We start from the raw sequence: 19,358 nt of genomic DNA on the forward strand, positions 1-19,358 counted from the left end.
CCCTAAGAAGAGCCCTCGCCCCCAGACCAGAGAATCCACCCTGCGTGGCCCCTAGGGAAGAAGGGGGAAAACCAGTGCCCCTAAGCACAGTCCTCGCCCCCAGACCAGAGAATCCACCTTGCGTGGCCCCTAAGAAAGAAGGGGAAACACCGGTGGCCCTAAGAAGAGCCCTCGCCCCCAGACCAGAGAATCCACCCTGCGTGGCCCCTAGGGAAGAAGGGGAAAGACCAGTGCCCCTAAGCACAGTCCTCGCCCCCAGACCAGAGAATCCGCCTTGCGTGGCCCCTAAGAAAGAAGGGGAAACACCGGTGGCCCTAAGAAGAGCCTTCGCCCCCAGACCAGAGAATCCACCCTGCATGGCCCCTAGGGAAGAAGGGGAAAGACCGGTGACCCTAAGGACAGCCCTCACCCCCAGACCAGAGAATCCACCCTGGGTGGCCCTAAGGGAAGAAGAGGAAACACAGTGGCCCTAAGGACAGTCCTTGCCCCCACACCAGAGAATCCGCCTTGCGTGGCCCCTAAGAAAGAAGGGAAAAGACCGGTGACCCTAAGAACAGTTCTTGCCCCCAGACCAGAAGATCCACCCTGCATGGCCCCTAGGGAAGAAGGGGAAAAACCAGTGCCCCTAAGCACAGTCCTCGCCCCCAGACCAGAGAATCCGCCTTGCGTGGCCCCTAAGAAAGAAGGGGAAACACCGGTGGCCCTAAGAAGAGCCTTCGCCCCCACACCAGAGAATCCACCCTGGGTGGCCCCTAGGGAAGAAGGGGAAAGACCAGTGGCCCTAAGGACAGTCCTCGCCCCCAGACCAGAGAATCCACCCTGGGTGGCCCTAAGGGAAGAAGAGGAAACACAGTGGCCCTAAGGACAGCCCTCACCCCCAGACCAGAGAATCCACCCTGTGTGGCCCCTTGGGAAGAAGGGGAAAGACCGGTGGCCCTAAGGACAGCCCTCGCCCCCAGACCGGAGAATCCACCCTGGGTGGCCCTAAGGGAAGAAGAGGAAACACAGTGACCCTAAGGACAGCCCTCGCCCCCAGACCAGAGAATCCACCCTGGGTGGCCCCTAAGAAAGAAGGGAAAAGACCAGTGGCCCTAAGGACAGCCCTCACCCCCAGACCAGAGAATCCACCCTGGGTGGCCCCTAAGAAAGAAGGGGAAAGACCGGTGACCCTAAGGACAGTCCTTGCCCCCAGACTGGAGAATCCACCCTGCACAGCCCCTAGGGAAAAAGGGGGGAAACCGGTGGCCCTAAGGACAGCCCTCGCCCCCAGACCAGAGAATCCACCCTGTGTGGCCCCTTGGGAAGAAGGGGAAAGACCGGTGGCCCTAAGAACAGCCCTCACCCCCAGACCAGAAAATCCACCCTGCGTGGCCCCTAGGGAAGAAGGGGAAAGACCGGTGACCCTAAGGACAGTCCTTGCCCCCAGACCGGAGAATCCACCCTGCACAGCCCCTAGGGAAAAAGGGGGGAAACCGGTGGCCCTAAGAACAGCCCTTGCCCCCAGACCAGAAAATCCACCCTGCGTGGCCCCTAGGGAAGAAGGGGAAAGACCGGTGGCCCTAAAAACAGCCCTCACCCCCAGACCAGAGAATCCACCCTGCGTGGCCCCTAGGGAAGAAGGGGAAAGATCGGTGGCCATAAGTACAGCCCTCGCCCCCAGACCAGAGAATCCACCCTCTCTCCTAGGGAAGAAGGGGAAAGACCGGTGGCCCTAAGGACAGCCCTCACCCCTAGACCAGAGAATCCACCCCCGCTCGTAGAGAATAAGGGAGACCACCCTTGCCAGAGGGAAGAAGGGAGAGCAGACTGTCCTTACAATTGATTGATGTTGGAGCCAAAGAACAGAAAGTTTTGAACCATTTCAATTCCCTCTTTGCTCTCTTAGAGGAATCTTCCTATATATGTGGAGACCAGCCCTCTCGTTAACATGGTCTCTATTATTCCCTATGAGCAAACCTGGATTCTCTGTTGCCAATCAAGTGTTGTCTATAGGCAATTGCTGTCCTTATGTTTAGCCTGCTCTCCATTATTCCCTATGGGCAAGTGTGGCCTCCATTATTCCTTATGGGCAATCACGTGTTGTCTATGGGTAATCCCTGCCCTTAGTCTTGACAGCATAAGCCCAGAAACCTCTCCTGCTGCTAGCGGGTGTGTGTGTGTGTGTGTGAGCTGTACCAGACCAGGCAGGTTGTCTGTGTGTGAATCAACAGAGCAGGGGAGCTCCAAATAATACAGTGCTGAGGCATCTCAGGCCTGGACACCTAGAGGAACCCCCACACCCACCCAAGATGGAGAGCGGTTTTACAAACCCTCCCACCACACCTTGCTGTGTTGTGCATGAGGCTGCCTCGCCCTCATCCCTTTCACATGTCCCAGGATGCAGGGGTCCATTTTAGTGCCCTCTTTTTGAGATCCTGTCATTCTTTTTAGATTATCTGTTGTCTTCTTGGTTATATGTTTATAGATCTAGGGGGGCAGCTGTGTTGATCTGAAGCAACAGAATAAGGTAGAGCCCACCAGCACCTTCAAGAACAACACAGTCTTATTCAAGGTAGAAGCTTTCCTGTGTACAAGCACACTTCTTGAGGTACAATTAAATGGGAGAAAAGCATTCAAAGTTGTAGACAGGGTAGAGACCCCCCCCCCCAAGAAGGAGGTAGACATTTGGAGACAAGGCAGGGACAAGAAGCCAAGTGCCAAGTGCACCGGTCAACAGCTCTATGGATCCAATTCAGGGAAACCACAGTTGAAGCAATAAATATGTCAAAATAGGAGATATGTGTAAGAGAATCTTTTCTACCTGTGAGAAAGTTAACTTTATGTCTGCCTCCCCTGAAGAGTGAAGGTGACAATCACTATATGTTGCTCTAGATGCCATGTTCTTCTTAGAGGTGTTGTGTCTGAAAAAATCTATATCTCTATATTGCATTCTATGACAAAGAGTATCCCATCCTATTATTCAAAAGAGAAGCAAAGAGAGAGAGGAGAGGAAAGGAGGGAAAGAGATAGGATGTAGAGTCCTGGGGCTCTTTAGCTTGGAGAAACGTCGACTGCGGGGTGACATGATAGAGGTTTACAAGATTATGCATGGGATGGAGAAAGTAGAGAAAGAAGTACTTTTCTCCCTTTCTCACAATACAAGAACTCATGGGCTTTCGATGAAATTGCCGAGTAGTCGGGTTAAAATGGATAAAAGGAAGTCCTTCTTCACCCTAAGGGTGATTAACATGTGGAATTCACTGCCACAGGAGGAGGAGGCGGCTACAAGCATAGCCAGCTTCAAGAGGGGGTTAGATAAAAATATGGAGCAGAGATCTATCAGTGGCTATTAGCCACAGTGTGTATATATATATGTATATGAATATATATAAATTTTTTGGCCACTGTGTGACACAGACTGTTGCACTGGATGGGTCATTGGCCTGATCCAACAGGGCTTCTGTTATGTTCTTATGTGACAGAGTGTTGGACTGTAGGGGCCATTGGCCTGATCCAACAGAGCTTCTCTTATGTTCTTATGTGACACAGAGTGCTGGACTGGATGGGCCACTGGCCTGATCCAACAGGGCTTCTGTTATGTTCTTATGTGACACAGAGTGTTGGACTGGAGGGGCCATTGGCCTGATCCAACAGGGCTTCTCTTATGTGACACAGAGTGTTGGACTGGAGGGCCATTGGCCTGATCCAACAGGGCTTCTCTTATGTTCTTCTGTGACACAGAGTGTTGGACTGGATGGGCCACTGGCCTGATCCAACAGGGCTTCTCTTATGTTCTTATGTGACACAGAGTGTTGGAATGGATGGGCCACTGGCCTGATCCAACAGGGCTTCTCTTATGTTCTTATGTGACACAGAGTGTTGGACTGGATGGGCCACTGGCCTGATCCAACAGGGCTTCTCTTATGTTCTTATGTGACACAGAGTGTTGGACTGCAGGGGCCACTGGCCTGATCCAACATGGCTTCTCTTATGTTCTTATGTGACACAGAGTGTTGGAATGGATGGGCCACTGGCCTGATCCAACAGGGCTTCTCTTATGTTCTTATGTGACACAGAGTGTTGGACTGGAGGGGCCATTGGCCTGATCCAACAGGGCTTCTCTTATGTGACACAGAGTGTTGGACTGGAGGGCCATTGGCCTGATCCAACAGGGCTTCTCTTATGTTCTTATGTGACACAGAGTGTTGGACTGGATGGGCCACTGGCCTGATCCAACAGGGCTTCTCTTATGTGACACAGAGTGTTGGAATGGATGGGCCACTGGCCTGATCCAACAGGGCTTCTCTTATGTTCTTATGTGACACAGAGTGTTGGACTGGATGGGCCACTGGCCTGATCCAACAGGGCTTCTCTTATGTTCTTATGTGACACAGAGTGTTGGACTGGAGGGGCCATTGGCCTGATCCAACAGGGCTTCTCTTATGTTCTTATGTGACACAGAGTGTTGGACTGGATGGGCCACTGGCCTGATCCAACAGGGCTTCTCTTATGTTCTTATGTGACACAGAGTGTTGGACTGGAGGGGCCACTGGCCTGATCCAACAGGGCTTCTCTTATGTTCTTATGTGACACAGAGTGTTGGACTGGATGGGCCACTGGCCTGATCCAACAGGGCTTCTCTTATGTTCTTATGTGACACAGAGTGTTGGAATGGATGGGCCACTGGCCTGATCCAACAGGGCTTCTCTTATGTTCTTATGTGACACAGAGTGTTGGACTGGAGGGGCCATTGGCCTGATCCAACAGGGCTTCTCTTATGTTCTTATGTGACACAGAGTGTTGGACTGGAGGGGCCACTGGCCTGATCCAACAGGGCTTCTCTTATGTTCTTATGTGACACAGAGTGTTGGACTGGATGGGCCATTGACCTGATCCAACAGGGCTTCTCAGATGTTCTTATGTGACACAGAGTGTTGGACTGGAGGGGCCACTGGCCTGATCCAACAGGGCTTCTCTTATGTTGTTATGTTCCTTCCCCCCAAAGTGAGCTGTCTGCAGATACGGTGGGTGGGCACCGGCATCCCTTTCGCGCCTGCTTTATTCGTGCATTTCTTTCCCTCCCATCCTGCCCCAGAAGCACAGAGTTGGAAGGGTTCCTCCCCCTCTCCTCATGGCCATCTAGTCCAGCCAGCTCCCTGCAGGATGCCTCTGCCCCCCCCCCGCCCCGTGACAAGAGCCCTGCTCAGAGCAGCTCCCAGCAGAAGAGGAGGGGGGGACTAAAAGGAGATCCCGGCCGCAGCCGCTTTAAGATCCGCCCAGTTTTGCCCCAGCAGGTAGGAGCTTTCGGGGGTGCGCACGCGCACACTCCCACAGTGACACTTTCTCCCCACCCCCCACGTGCCCTGCGGCCCCGCCCCTCCCTTCCCCGGCGGCGCATGCGCAGGAGCTCTCCGGCCGGCCGGCTGCCGCGCAAGCCCCGCCCCCTCCTCTGCTCTCCTCTCCTTCGGCGCCGCCGCCATTTTGCAGAAGCGGGAGAGGCCGGAGCCGCCTCTGACGCCCTCCGGCCCGCCCCAGGTGAGAGCCTCCCGGCAGGCGGCCGCTGTGGGGCGGGGAGGGGGCCTGTGGGGGGGGAGCGGGGGCCCTCAGCGCCCCTCCCCCCCGCCGCCCCGCCCCCTCCCTCCCCCCCCCCGAGGGCAGCCCGGGGTCAGCGGAGCCACAAAGAAGCACCTTCGCCCCCCTCTCCCTGCTGCGCGCTCGCGTCAGAGGCGGTCCCGCTTCGCCAAAGGGCGCTCTGGGCCACAGGGCATGGCTGCAACACTCAGCTGGGGCAGGGATGCTGGGGAGGGGCACAGCGGGAGGGAGGGAGGGCTTCTGGCCCCACACCTGGGGGGTTTGCTGCACTGGAGGGGCCGTTGGCCTCATCCAACATGGCTTCCCTTATGTCCCCCCACCCCTTGCTGCCAGCAAGTGAAGGAAGGGTGCCAGCTTGCCCCTCCTTGGCTGCTTTTGGAGAGCCAGTTTGGTGTAGTGTGAAGTGCGCAAACTCATATTTGGGACTTTGATTCCCCCTCCCCCACTTGCACCTGCTGGAATGGCCTTGGGTCAGCCAGAGCTCTCTTATCTGGGAGAACGGGTTTGATTCCCCACTCCTGCACTTGCAGCTGCTGGAATGGCCTTGGGTCAGCCAGAGCGCTCTTATCTGGGAGAACCGGCTTTGATTCCCCCCTCCTCCACTTGCAGCTGCTGGAATGGCCTTGGGTTAGCCATGGCTCTCTTATCTGGGAGAACCGGGTTTGATTCCCCCCTCCTCCACTTGCAGCTGCTGGAATGGCCTTGGGTCAGCCACAGCTCTCTTATCTGGGAGAACCGGGTTTGATTCCCCACTCTCCACTTGCAGCTGCTGGAATGGCCTTGGGTCAGCCAGAGCTCTCTTATCTGGGAGAACCGGGTTTGATTCCCCCCTCCTCCACTTGCACCTGCTGGAATGGCCTTGGGTCAGCCACAGCTCTCTTATCTGGGAGAACCGGGTTTGATTCCCCCCTCCTCCACTTGCACCTGCTGGAATGGCCTTGGGTCAGCCACAGCTCTCTTATCTGGGAGAACCGGGTTTGATTCCCCCCTCCTTCACTTGCAGCTGCTGGAATGGCCTTGGGTCAGCCAGAGCGCTCTTATCTGGGAGAACCGGCTTTGATTCCCCCCTCCTCCACTTGCAGCTGCTGGAATGGCCTTGGGTTAGCCATGGCTCTCTTATCTGGGAGAACCGGGTTTGATTCCCCACTCCTCCACTTGCAGCTGCTGGAATGGCCTTGGGTCAGCCAGAGCTCTCTTATCTGGGAGAACCGGGTTTGATTCCCTCCTCCTCCACTTGCAGCTGCTGGAATGGCCTTGGGTCAGCCAGAGCTCTCTTATCTGGGAGAACCGGGTTTGATTCCCTCCTCCTCCACTTGCACCTGCTGGAATGGCTTTGGGTCAGCCAGAGCTCTCTTATCTGGGAGAACCGGGTTGGATTCCCCCCTCCTCCACTTGCAGCTGCTGGAATGGCCTTGGGTCACCAGAGCTCTCTTATCTGGGAGAACCGGGTTGGATTCCCCACTCCTCCACTTGCACCTCCTGGAATGGCCTTGGGTCAGCCAGAGCTCTCTTATCTGGGAGAACCGGGTTTGGTTCCCCACTCCTCCCCCTGCAGCTGCTGGAATGGCCTTGGGTCAGCCAGAGCTCTCTTATCTGGGAGAACCGGGTTTGATTCCCCACTCCTGCACTTGCACCTGCTGGAATGGCCTTGGGTCAGCCAGAGCTCTCTTATCTGGGAGAACCGGGTTTGATTCCCCACTCCTGCACTTGCACCTGCTGGAATGGCCTTGGGTCAGCCAGAGCTCTCTTATCTGGGAGAACCGGGTTTGATTCCCCACTCCTCCACTTGCACCTGCTGGAATGGCCTTGGGTCAGCCAGAGCTCTCTTATCTGGGAGAACCGGGTTTGATTCCCCACTCCTGCACTTGCACCTGCTGGAATGGCCTTGGGTCAGCCAGAGCTCTCTTATCTGGGAGAACCGGGTTTGATTCCCCACTCCTGCACTTGCACCTGCTGGAATGGCCTTGGGTCAGCCAGAGCTCTCTTATCTGGGAGAATCGGGTTTGATTCCCCACTCCTGCACTTGCACCTGCTGGAATGGCCTTGGGTCAGCCAGAGCTCTCTTATCTGGGAGAACCGGGTTTGATTCCTCACTCCTCCACTTGCAGCTGCTGGAATGGCCTCGGGTCAGTTATAGCTCTCTTATCTGGGAGAACCGGGTTTTGTTCCCCACTCCTCCACTTGCACCTGCTGGAATGGCCTCGGGTCAGTTATAGCTCTCTTATCTGGGAGAACCAGGTTTGATTCCCCACTCCTGCACTTGCACCTACTGGAATGGCCTTGGGTCAGCCAGAGCTCTCTTATCTGGGAGAATCGGGTTTGATTCCCCACTCCTGCACTTGCACCTGCTGGAATGGCCTTGGGTCAGCCAGAGCTCTCTTATCTGGGAGAATCGGGTTTGATTCCCCACTCCTGCACTTGCACCTGCTGGAATGGCCTTGGGTCAGCCAGAGCTCTCTTATCTGGGAGAACCGGGTTTGATTCCCCACTCCTGCACTTGCACCTGCTGGAATGGCCTTGGGTCAGCCAGAGCTCTCTTATCTGGGAGAATCGGGTTTGATTCCCCACTCCTGCACTTGCACCTGCTGGAATGGCCTTGGGTCAGCCAGAGCTCTCTTATCTGGGAGAACCGGGTTTGATTCCTCACTCCTCCACTTGCAGCTGCTGGAATGGCCTCGGGTCAGTTATAGCTCTCTTATCTGGGAGAACCGGGTTTTGTTCCCCACTCCTCCACTTGCACCTGCTGGAATGGCCTCGGGTCAGTTATAGCTCTCTTATCTGGGAGAACCAGGTTTGATTCCCCACTCCTGCACTTGCACCTACTGGAATGGCCTTGGGTCAGCCAGAGCTCTCTTATCTGGGAGAATCGGGTTTGATTCCCCACTCCTGCACTTGCACCTGCTGGAATGGCCTTGGGTCAGCCAGAGCTCTCTTATCTGGGAGAACCGGGTTTGATTCCCCACTCCTACACTTGCAGCTGCTGGAATGGCCTTGGGTCAGCCAGAGCTCTCTTATCTGGGAGAACCGGGTTGGATTCCCCACTCCTCCACTTGCACCTGCTGGAATGGCCTTGGGTCAGCCAGAGCTCTCTTATCTGGGAGAACCAGGTTTGATTCCCCACTCCTCCACTTGCACCTGCTGGAATGGCCTCGGGTCAGTTATAGCTCTCTTATCTGGGAGAACCGGGTTTTGTTCCCCACTCCTCCACTTGCAGCTGCTGGAATGGCCTTGGGTCAGCCAGAGCTCTCTTATCTGGGAGAACCAGGTCTGATTCCCCACTCCTCCACTTGCAGCTGCTGGAATGGCCTTGGGTCAGCCAGAGCTCTCTTATCTGGGAGAACCAGGTTTGATTCCCCCCTCCTCCACTTGCAGCTGCTGGAATGGCCTTGGGTCAGCCAGAGCTCTCTTATCTGGGAGAACCAGGTTTGATTCCCCCCTCCTCCACCTGCAGCTGCTGGAATGGCCTTGGGTCAGCCAGAGCTCTCTTATCTGGGAGAACCGGGTTTGATTCCCCACTCCTCCACTTGCAGCTGCTGGAATGGCCTTGGGTCAGCCAGAGCTCTCTTATCTGGGAGAACCGGGTTTCATTCCCCACTCCTCCACTTGCAGCTGCTGGAATGGCCTTGGGTCAGCCAGAGCTCTCTTATCTGGGAGAACCGGGTTGGATTCCCCACTCCTCCACTTGCAGCTGCTGGAATGGCCTTGGGTCAGCCAGAGCTCTCTTATCTGGAAGAACCGGGTTTGATTCCCCCCTCCTCCACTTGCAGCTGCTGGAATGGCCTTCGGTCAGCCAGAGCTCTCTTATCTGGGAGAACCGGGTTTGATTCCCCCCTCCTCCACTTGCACCTGCTGGCATGGCCTTGGGTCAGCCAGAGCTCTCTGATCTGGGAGAACCGGGTTTCATTCCCCACTCCTCCACTTGCACCTGCTGGAATGGCCTTGGGTCAGCCAGAGCTCTCTTATCTGGGAGAACCGGGTTTCATTCCCCACTCCTTCACTTGCACCTGCTGGAATGGCCTTGGATCATCCAGAGCTCTCTTATCTGGGAGAACCAGGTTTGATTCTCCGCTCCTCAACTTGCAGCTGCTGGAATGGCCTTGGGTCAGCCATAGCTCTCTTATCTGGGAGAACCGGGTTTGATTCCCCACTCCTCCACTTGCAGCTGCTGGAATGGCCTTGGGTCAGCCAGAGCTCTCTGATCTGGGAGAACCGGGTTTCATTCCCCACTCCTCCACTTGCACCTGCTGGAATGGCCTTGGGTCAGCCAGAGCTCTCTTATTTGGGAGAACCGGGTTTCATTCCCCACTCCTCCACTTGCACCTGCTGGAATGGCCTTGGATCATCCAGAGCTCTCTTATCTGGGAGAAGCAGGTTTGATTCCCCCCTCCTCCACTTGCAGCTGCTGAGATGGCCTTGGGTCAGCCAGAGCTTTCATAGAAGCTGTCCTTGAAAGGGCAGCTGCTGTAAAAGCACTCTCAGTCCCACCTACCTCACAGGGTGTTTGTTGTGGGGGGGGGGGAGGTAGAGGAAATTGTGACCGCTCTGAGATTCAGAGTATAGGGCAGGATATAAATCCAAAATCGTCGTCGTTTTTTGCTTTTTGTGCAGGTGAGGGCACAGGGGTGCTTGCCAGTCTTCACACAGCACCTGTCTCTTTTATTGCTCCCCCCCTCCCTCAGGTGGCCCACTGAACTGCTGGAAGCGCCCGGGCTCTCTCCTCCACTTCCTTCATGGTGGCCTTGGGCAAGAGAAGCTGCAAGGCGCTGCCCGTGCAGAGGTGGTCGCAGGATTGCAGGCTCTTTTTTGCCAGTGCATCCTATCACTCTTTTCAAGGCCTTGAGCTGAACAGCCATTGCAGATTTTCCAAGCAGGCGTGTTTTGTAGCAAACTATCAGAAGAGTCTGCAAAGGATCAGACTGAAGGGAGCTGGGTTCTTTTAAGTTCCAAAGCTTATGAAAGCAGCCAGCAAGCTGCCACTACTGGGGGGGGGGGGGGGGGAGAGTGGAAACCCAGACTGTGTCCCATGCAGAATGAATTAATTTGTATCGACTGGGGAAACCCTGAAGGAGCTTCCTTTATTGCACCTTTGCTTTGCTACAGCCAGTACTGGACTGGGCAGGTGGAGGTTCATATGGAGAAGACAGCTGTGAAGCCCTCCCTTGGGTCAGCAGGGCCCCACCCTCTTTCTGAGATCTTGTGAGCAGGGAGGGGAGGAGTGCAGGGGCTGCTCTGATCTCTTTGGGCAAAAAGGCACAGAAGGCAAGCGGCTTCCCCTCCATTTTCCACCTTCCTTTCTATTTGGGACTTCATTTTCTGCAGAGTTGTTATATTCTGGTTAATTCCATCTTCTGCAGCTTCCCTTTCCCTTAGGTAAGTTACTTCCCCAAAAAGACATTACAGAGCTGGAAACAGCACAGAAGAGGGCAACCAAGATGATTAAGGGGCTGAAGCCCATTTCCCACAAGGAAAGACCGAAGGTTCTGGGGCTTTTCACCCTGGAGGAAAAATGGAGACGGGCTTGTCAGAGATGTATAAAATGATGTGTGAGGGGGAGCAAGTGGATGGAAACATTGCTTTTGCTCTCTTTCCTATAATACTAAAATCCAGGGTCACACAGTGAAACTGACGGGCAGTAGATTCAGGACAAACATGAGGAAATAGTGCTCCACCCAACAAGGAATCAGGTTGTGGAGTTCCCTGCCTGTGGAGGTGGGGCTGGCAAGGGAACTGCATTCAAAGGCAGTCAGCTGAAGACCAGCGGCAGGAGGAGGCAGCCTCAGAGGGAGGGAGGCCTTCTTTGCCCTGCTTGTTGGCCTCTGGCATTGAGGTGACCCTTCTGTTTCCTCTTGGCCACTGTGTGAACAGGAGGCGGGGCTTGAGGGACCCCCTTAAGACTCTTCTTGTGGTGGTTTTAATTTGGCTGTGGGGGAACCCAGGCTTTTAACTTGCACCCTGATAGCTAGTCTTTTCCGTTTGTGTCATGATTGGCCAAAAGGGGAAGAAAGGGTGGAATTGCTTATTCACGTCATGTCTATTATATTCTTTTTTTGAAAGCGGCTTGATTGCTGTTTTCTGTCCTTGCCTCCTTGTCATTTGAGTCGAGGCCTCGCATGTGTACAGCAGCACTCAGTATTTGGCATACTTGAGTTTGGCCATGACTCAAAGTAGATTATCCTTCTAGGAACTCACTTTCAGGTATGCAGAGAAAGAACCTAGCATGGGTTTTTACACAGCAGCAATGGGAAGATGGAATAGTGACAGGCCAAGTTGAATTTTAATGATTACAGATGGTATAATAACATGGGAACCTAAGAGCTGTGCTGGCTCCAACCAGTAGTCTATCTAGAAAGAGAAGAAGAGATTGGATTTATACCCTGTCCTTCATTTGGAGTCTCAGAGTGGTTTACCATCTCCTTTCCTTTCCTCCTCCCCACAACAAGCACCCTGTGAGGTAGGTGAGGCTGAGAGAGCTGTGACAGAAACTGCTCTTGAGAGAAGAGCTCTGAGAGAACTTGTATTTGACTCAAGGTGACACCATAGAATCATAGAGTTGGAAAGGACCCCCAGGGTCATGTAGTTCAACCCCTGCAGGAAATTTACAAATACCTCCCCCTAAGTTCACAGAATCAGCATTGCTGTCAGATGGCCATCTAGACTCTGTTTAAAGACTTCCAAGGAAGGAGAGCCCACCACCTCCCGAGGAGGGCTGAGGAACTACTCTATCAGACAGTTCTGCCTTATGGTTAGCTAGAAACTCTTTAGATTTAATTTTGACATCTGCAGGTGGCGGAGTGGAAAATCAGACTTGGTTCTCCCAGATTAGAGAGTCCGTGCTCTTAACCACTACACCAGGCTAACTCATCGTGCTTTTCACAGAGGAGGCCTCTCACCCTGAGGGTCACAGAAACTTGTTCCCCCTCACCAGCTGCCTCTTAGATGTTTTATTTGACCATCATAGATAACAACAGTAATTGATCCATCTGCCCTCCATGATACTCTGCTCTGGTTAGACCTCACCTAGAATACTGTGTTAAGTTTGGGGCACCACAATTTAAGAAGGATATGGACAAGTTGGCCTGGGTCCAGAGGAGGGTGACGAAGATGGTGAGGGGCCTGGAGGCCAAGTCCTATGAGGAAGGCTGAAGGAGCTGGGCATGTTTAGCCTGGAGAAGAGGTGGCTGAGAGATACTAGGTTCACCACGTTCAAGTACTTGAAGGGCTGTCATACAGAGGATGGTGCAGAATTGTTTTCTGTTGCCCTAGAAGCTTCGACCAGGACCAGCGGGTTGAAATTAAAAGAGTTTTTGGCTAAACATTAGCCAAACTTCTGGCCTTTAAGTGGCCTGGCTCTTCCTACTCTGAAGACGCAGAAGGTGCGGCAGCCCTTGATCATTTTGCTGGCCCTTCTCTGTATTTTTCCTGTCTCCATCACAACCTTTTTGAGATGGGATGACCAGAAGTGTATACAGTGAACTAATGCGGTGTAGATTTATGATATGTTCCAATTTATTTTCACTGCCTTTCCTAATAATCCCTGTGATTGAAGCGTCATGACCTCTAAATAACTCACTTTTCCAGGGAGACACCCCTGAGACTTGGTGGCACATAGATGGCAAGGAAGGGATTAACATTTGTCCTCTCCAGCAAGCCCCTTGCATGGCTCCTCATGACACCTCCCCCCCACCCCGTCTAACTGGTTTGGTTCATTCTATTGGGACTGGTCCAAGAGACCTCTTTTGAGACTGTGCATATTTTTGCTGCTGGGAGGAGTCTCTTAATTGGCCTTTATTCTAACTGGAAACTTTTCTCCCCACTTTTTGATGGGCGTCCTCAGCTTCTGTCGTTTCCGCTTCCACCCCTCAAATGAAGATGCCAGGGGGTGGGATTTTGTTTAGCTCCTCTATTTCCATCTCTGTACAAGTCTAAAATTGGGGTAAAAACATCCAGAGAGAAGAAGTCACTGCTAAATATCTCGCTATGCATGGCTTGGAATCTACACCGTCAACTTGTTTCTGGTGGAGACTGGAACAGAGGAGAGGTATTTTCCTTCCTCATTTGACCCAGCTCTGGAGAGCCATTGCTCAGATCAGTTCAGGGCATAGTGGGTTAATTTCCTGTGAGGACTATTGAGTGAAGATCCAGAGAGAGATTATGTAATGAAAAGGGCTCCTGGCACTCCGTTGCATTCTGAGATACTGAAGCCCAGAGCGACGTGCCTGGAGCAGAGATGGAATTTCAGCCGGGGTCCTCCCAGGGTCACACCTTGTTTACCTCTCGGGGAGAGGCCCCTTGGTTCATTCCTGCCTTCTTAATGGATAGCAAACTCTGTCCGAAGGGACTGTGGGTGAATTCTCATGATGTGATGGAACAAGGGGAAGTGACCTTTTGGTTTCCTTGGGAACAGATAAACTTTCCCTTGCCTGGTGATCAGATATGTGTCCTTGCATATCCACTGGAGGAGTCTGCCAGCTGCTCTGACCCAAGGAAAGTGGTTTAACTCTTGAGTTGCCACGTGGCAGCCCGCAGATGCTTTCCTGGGAGGAGCAAGCCCCATGGGACAGACTTGAGTGGGATTCTGAGCAGAGCTCCTTAGGATTGCTGGCTTATTTTCCAAAATGAACATGGCTGCAGCAATTCTGTGGCGTCTTAGCAGAGAATCCTAGAGCTGGAAGGGACCTCCAGGGTCATCTAGTCAACCCCCTGCGCAATGCAGGGAACTCCCAAACCCCTCCCCACATTGATCCCAGTCCAGTGAGCAGGACTGAATTCTGGGAAAATAAGCTCCAGTTTGAGTGGTGCACATCTGGGCCTTTTTAAACAAGCAGTGTGCTCTGCACTTTTAAAAGCGTGTGTGACTCCTTTTGTGGCTGCCTGGACCCCAGTTTCTGGCTTGGATTTGTAGTGCAGCTCTGGTCCCACCTGGTGCAAATTTTGCTGCTGTTGGATTTACACATAAACGCCTCCTGCTGGCTTAGTGGCTTCAGTTCATTTGGCAGTAATGTCATTTTTCTGTCTTTTAATTCCTCAAGGAATGCATCGAGAGACGCTTTGAATTAAATGGCCGTTCCTCACAAGGTGGAGAGCGTTGCAGGCGTTGGCATCTGAAGCACCTCTGGTGAACATCCCATTTTTTAAACATCCTTTCTCCAAGGGGTAGGACCTGTTCCAGTTTCTTATTTTGAGGCTACGTTTTTCATGTAAGGCTTCGATATATGATTTCTATGGAAGCATTATAGATGTTAAATTTCCAGGAGTTTAAAGTCCGCAGGGTGGGGGAACAGAAATCCGGGGTAAAATTTAAATATATGCAATAATTTATTTCCTGTCAATTAAGCTTATTTTTCTTGCTTTGACATCGTAAAATACATCATTTATAATTTCGTTACCATATAACATTGAACAAATTGGTGTATTTTATGGAATGTTATACTGCATGTGACTTATTTTTATATAAGCAAATTGCAAATATAGCAGATGATTACAAATGTCAGAGCCCTGCTGGGTCAGACTAGCAAGGGTCCATCTAGGCCAGCATCCTGTTTCACACAGTGGCCAGCCAGTTCCCCTGGAGGACCAAACAGATGGGCAGAGAGGCCTTCCCCAGATGTTGCTTCTCAGCACTGTAATTAAGAGGTTTGCTGCTCCTCTACTGGTCGGGTAAGTCAAAGGCTGAGAGCCGCCTTTCTGGCGTTGGCTTCATGGTCAGGAACTCCATTGCCTCCAAACTCGAAAACCTGCCAACAGGTCACTCAGATCGCATCATGTCCATGCACCTCCCACTTCAAAACAAGCAGCATGCAACACTCTTCAGTGTGTATGCCCCAACCCTTCAAGCAGATCCTGCAGAAAAGAACAAGTTCTATGCTGATCTACGCAACCTCGTACGGAAGACCCCTACAGAGGACAAGGTGATCATCCTTGGCGACTTCAATGCCAGAGTAGGTAAAGACTCGGAAGCCTGGAAAGGAGTACTTGGCAAACACGGCATTGGCAACTGCAATGACAACGGGCGCCTCCTGCTAGAATTCTGCATGGAGCACCAGCTCGCCATCACCAACACTATCTTCCAGCAGAAGAACAGTCTGAAGACAACCTGGATGCACCCACGGTCCAAGCATTGGCACCTTATCGACTACATTCTGGTGCGCCAGAGAGACCTTCGAGATGTCTTACACACCCGAGTAATGCCCAGCGCAGAATGTCATACGGATCATCGTCTTGTACGCTGCAATCTCCGTCTTCACTTTAAACCCACACCCAGGAGAGGAGGTATCCCTCGGAGGAAGTTTCAGGTTGGCAGCCTCCAGTCAGCCGAAGTTAAAGCTGCCTTCCAGGCAAAACTCCAGTCAAGAATTGAGGACCCCAGTTGCCCCACAGACCCTTCTCCAGAAGCACTCTGGGAACACCTAAAAACTACCGTCCTGCAGATCTCTGAAGAAGTCCTCGGGTTCTCCACAAGGAAGAACAAGGACTGGTTTGATGAGAACAATCAAGAGATCCAAGAATTACTGGCAAAAAAGAGATCTGCCTACCAAGCACATCTTGCTCAGCCCTCCTGTCCTGGGAAAAAAGCAACCTTTCACGCTGCATGTAGCAACCTCCAGCGCAAGCTTCGAGACATTCAGAACGAGTGGTGGACCAAGCTTGCAGAGAGAACCCAGCTGTGTGCAGACACTGGTGATTTAAGAGGGTTCTACGAAGCCCTGAAGGCAGTATATGGTCCATCATATCAGGCTCAGAGTCCCTTGCATAGTGCAGACGGCCAAGTGCTCCTCACAGACAAGGCATCCATACTGAACCGGTGGTCGGAGTATTTTCAGGTTCTCTTCAGTGCCAACCGCGTAGTTCAAGATTCAGCAATCCACCTCACCCCACTTCAACCGGTGAAAACAGAGTTGGATGAGATCCCCACCCTAGAAGAGACTGTTAAAGCCATCAAGCAACTGAAAAGTGGCAAGGCAGCGGGAGTTGATGGAATTCCACCAGAGATCTGGAAGCATGGGGGCACAGTACTACATAGCTCACTTCACAAAGTACTTGTCACCTGCTGGGAACAAGGCAAATTACCAGAGGACTTTCGCGATGCAATCATCATCACCCTATACAAGAACAAAGGGGAAAAGTCAGACTGCTCCAACTACCGGGGGATAACCCTGCTCTCCATCGCAGGCAAAATCCTTGCCAGAATACTCCTGAACAGACTGGTGCCCGCCATTGCAGAAGAACTCCTCCCAGAGAGCCAGTGCGGCTTCAGAGCTAACAGGAGCACCACCGACATGGTATTTGTTCTCAGGCAGCTCCAAGAGAAATGCAGGGAACAGAACAAGGCTCTGTATGTGACTTTTGTCGACCTTACCAAAGCTTTCGATACCATTAGCAGGAAAGGCCTGTGGCAAATCTTGGAACGTTTAGGATGTCCCCCAAGGTTCCTCAGCATGATCATCCAGCTACACGAAGACCAGCGAGGCCAAGTCAGACACTGCAACGACCTCTCGGAGCCCTTCCCAATAGGCACAGGTGTAAAGCAAGGCTGCGTTCTCGCGCCAACTCTCTTTACGATCTTCTTTAGCATGATGCTTCAAAGAGCCGCAGTAGATCTAGATGATGACGATGGTGTATACATCCGCTATCGCACCGATGGCAGCCTGTTCAACCTGAGGCGACTAAAGGCACACTCCAAGACAATGGAAAAACTCATCCGAGAGCTACTGTTTGCTGATGATGCTGCACTGGTCTCCCACTCGGTATCAGCTCTGCAGCATATGACGTCCTGCTTTGCAGAGGCTGCCAAGCTATTCGGCCTAGAAGTTAGTCTGAAGAAGACAGAAGTTCTCCACCAGCCTGCACCCCAGGAAGATTATCACCCCCCCTGCATCACTGTGGGTGAATCAGTTCTGAAGACAGTCCAGCAGTTCAGCTACCTGGGGTGCATCATCTCCTCAGATGCCAAGATCGACAAGGAGATTGACAACAGGCTGGCAAAGGCAAACTGTGCATTTGGCCGACTGCACAAAAGAGTGTGGAGCAACAAGCATCTGAAAAAAGGCACAAAGATCAATGTTTACAAAGCGGTTGTGATGACAACCCTCATCTACGGCTCCGACTCGTGGGTTTTATACCGTCATCACCTGCGACTCCTTGAGCGCTTTCATCAGCGCTGCCTTCGCACCATCCTCAACATCCACTGGAGTGACTTTGTGACCAACACTGAAGTCCTCAAGCGGGCGGAGGTTACCAGCATTGAGGCACTGCTGTTGAAGACGCAGCTGCGCTGGGCAGGGCATATTTCTAGGATGGAAAACCACCGCCTTCCCAAGATTGCCCTGTATGGCGAACTTTCCACCGGCCATCGAAATAGAGGGGCACCAAAGAAGAGGTACAAGGACTCCCTGAAGAAATCCCTTAGCACCTGTCACATCAACCATCACCAGTGGTCTGACCTAGCCTCAGATCGCAAAGCATGGAGGCACACCATCCACCAGGCTGTCTCTTCCTTTGAGAACGCACGCATAGCTGGTCTTGAGGACAAAAGGAGATTGAGGAAGAATCGCACTGCTACAGGACCAACCCTAAATCAGACTTTTCCCTGCAGCTGCTGTGGCCGGACCTGCCTGTCCCACATTGGTCTTGTCAGCCACCAGCGAGCCTGCAGCAAACGTGGACTATTGCACTCTTCTTAAATCTTCGTTCGCGAAGCCAAGCCGAGAGAGAGAGAGAGAGCTCGTAAAGACGAAGGTTCCCATTAGGCACCATGGGTAGTAACGATTCATGGATTTCTCCACAAACCTGCCAAGTTTCCTCTTAAAGCCATGTATGGTCATGGCCATAACCACATCCACTGTCGGTGAATTCTGCATCTTTATCACCCATTGAGTAAAGAAGTACTTTGTTTCTTGTGTTCTGAATCTGTTGCCCATCAGCTTCATTGGCTACCTCCAAGCTGTAGTATTATGGAAGAGGGAGAAAAAGCTTTCTTTCCACTTCCTTCATCTCATGCATAATTTTACAAACTTCTGTAATTCCTTCCACTCAGTGGTCTTTTTTTCTAAATCGAAAGCCCCAGGCTCTAGCCTCATCTCATAGGAAAGGAGCTCCAGCCCCAAAGTTCCTTGAACTTGCTGCGGTGCACTTTTACGATCTGCAAGAAACGGAACAAAGTTTGAGTGCAGTGATACCTTTAAGTCAAACCAGCAAGGTTTTATTCACGGTATAAGCTTTTGTGTGCAGGCAGACTTCTTCAGATACAGATACAGATCTCGGTGGGGTAGGGCGGGATATAAATCGAATAAAATAAATAAAAATAAATAAATACAGTGAATTGGAAATTAAACATATAGGTAAAGGGCAAGCAGTGAATTAGCATACAGCATAATGGGGATGTTTAACAAATTCAAGGACCAAACAGGAATCATAGAGTTGGAAGGAGACCCACAGGGTCATCTAGTCGAAACCCCTGCACAATGCAGGAAATTCACAAGTACTTCCCCTTAAGTTCACAGGATCAACAATGCTGTCAGATGGCCATCTAAGCCTCTGTTTAAAAGCCTCCAAAGAAGGAGAGCCCACCGCCTCCCAAGGAGGAAGCCTGTGCCATTGAGGAACCCCTCTAAACTCACAAACCCCTCCCCCTAAATTCACAGGATCCTCATTGCTGTCAGATGGCCATCTAGCCTCTGTTGAAAAACCTCCAAGGAAGGAGAGCCCACCACCTCCCGAGGAGGAAGCCTGTTCCACTGAGGAACCACTGTAAACTCAAAAACCCCTCCCCCTAAATTCACAGGATCAAC

At 52.3% G+C, this 19,358-nt stretch overlaps 1 protein-coding gene across 1 annotated transcript in view; it reads left to right on the forward strand.

Annotated features, from left to right (window-relative positions):
* Positions 1–14,664: 14,664 nt before the first annotated feature.
* Positions 14,665–19,358, forward strand: part of PPP6R2 (protein phosphatase 6 regulatory subunit 2) — a 77,061-nt gene continuing 72,367 nt past the window's right edge. The window contains exon 1 of the mRNA XM_060244535.1: positions 14,665–14,724. The gene's annotated coding sequence lies outside the window, so the exon portion shown is untranslated. The remainder of the gene's footprint in view (positions 14,725–19,358) is intronic.

This window comes from Heteronotia binoei, chromosome 8 (assembly GCF_032191835.1).
Source record: "Heteronotia binoei isolate CCM8104 ecotype False Entrance Well chromosome 8, APGP_CSIRO_Hbin_v1, whole genome shotgun sequence".
NCBI lineage: Eukaryota > Metazoa > Chordata > Lepidosauria > Squamata > Gekkonidae > Heteronotia > Heteronotia binoei.